We start from the raw sequence: 1,983 nt of genomic DNA, 5'->3' as shown, positions 1-1,983 counted from the left end.
GGTTTGAAATATCGCCAGAAAGGGAGCCTCCCCAGCCTCTCTGGGCAGCCTGTGCCGGTGCTTTGCCACTCTCAAAATACAGAAGTTCTTCCTCATATTCAGATGGAACTTCCTGTATTTCAGTTTGGGCCCGTTGCCCCTTAACCTGTCATTGGGCACCACTGGAAAGAGTCTGGCCCCATCCTTTTGATGTCCACCCTTAAAGTATTTATAAGCATTAATAAGATCCCCCCTTGGTCTTCTCTTCTCCAGGCTGAACAGGCCCAGTACTCAGCCTTTCCTCACAAGGGAGATGCTCCAGTCCCCTCATCATCTTCGTTTCCCTCCTCTGGACTCTCTCCAGTAGCTCCTTGTCTTTCTTGAACTGGGGAGCCCAGAACTGGACACAGCACTCCAGATGTGGCCTCACCAGGGCACAGTAGAGGGGAAGGATCACCTCCCTCGACCTGCTGGCCACAGTCTTCCTGATGCACCCCAAGATACCATTGGCCTTCTTGGCCGTGAGGGCACATTGCTGGCTCATGGGCAACTTGTTGTCCCCCAGAAGTCCCAGGTCGTTCTTTGCCAAGCTGCTCTCCAGCAGGTCAACCCCCAGCCTGTACTGGTGCATAGGGTGATTGATTCCTCCCAAGGTGCAGGACCCTACACTTGCCCGTGTTGAACTTCATCAGGTTCCTCTCTGCTCAGCTCTCCAGCCTGTCCCAAGTCTTGCTGAATGGTAGCACAGCCTTCTGGTGTATCAACCACTCCTCCCAGTTTTATCACCCCAGAGCTTGCTAATTCCAGTCACTTTGCCTCCTGCATTTTAGAGTTTTGCTCTTTCCTCCTGAAAACCACAGGAATTCTTAGTGTCAGCTAATACTTATCCTATACATGTTACCTATACACATTGCCTTCCTTACCCTCTCCCTGCTGTGCACCGAGAGCACCTGGGAGCAGAGTTTTCAAGGGAAACATGCTCATGCAGAACAAAAGGCTTTGGGCCTCTGCCCAGAGCCCTTTCAGAAAGATCTGTGTTCTGCAGGATTTCCCCACAGGTTTCAGAACATCTGTGGGTTTAGGGAGCCTACCTATTCAGCCGTAGGTACAAACCCCACATCCTTAACTGGGTTATCTGAAGGACGTGTGACAAACTGAAATTCAGTAAAATTCTTATCTCTCATGCAGCATGTTTATTACCACAAAGAGTATTTTCATGGCTTAATATCACTTTAAGGCTGGAAGGTTCATTAGATGACTTAATCAGACTCACTGTGAATTGCAAGATTCTCCCAGTTTTCTGCAGTTACTTCTGTATTGGGCCAAATAACTTCTGGTTAGACAAAGTATATCCTTCAGAAAGACTATCCACTCTTGGTTTGAAGGCACTGGAGAATATGAGTGTTTCTTAGCATTTTGCTTCACTGATCAGTCCCTATCACTTATCTGTGCCTTATTTCCCATACATACTTCAGCTCTCATCCACTACTGCTTATTGTGCCTGTCCCTTTAGAGTGCAGAGCTCCTTAGCACCTCGTACTTTTTGTTTATGATGATGTCTCAATACACTAATCAGAACATTGCTTTCTGCACGTCTTTTTTTTCTTCTAGTCCTCAGTTTCTGTTGGTCATTTCTGTGCCATCTTCAGTTAATTTGACATCCTTTAAAAAATAAAGATAGTAGAAATGGTCCTACTATTTTAGTATCACTCTGACCCATTCCATACACAAATGTTAAATAGTTTCTGTACTTCTTCTTTCTTTAGTAGTTAATACATCCAAGAATCACAGTACTTTTCTAACTCTGTCAGTGTGTTGGGCTGACCTTGGCTGGAAGCCACCAAACCGCTCTATCACTCCCCTTTTCAGCTGGACAGGGGAGAGAAAATATAACGAAAGGCTCATGGGTTGAGATAAAGACGGGGAGAGATCATTCACCAATTACTGTCATGGGCAACACAGACTTGACTCGGGGAAATCAATTTAATTTATTACCAATCAAAT

Source organism: Cariama cristata, unplaced genomic scaffold (assembly GCF_000690535.1).
Source record: "Cariama cristata isolate BGI_N322 unplaced genomic scaffold, ASM69053v1 scaffold11582, whole genome shotgun sequence".
In the NCBI taxonomy this organism is placed as follows: domain Eukaryota; kingdom Metazoa; phylum Chordata; class Aves; order Cariamiformes; family Cariamidae; genus Cariama; species Cariama cristata.
Note: the sequence above shows the minus strand (reverse complement) of the source record.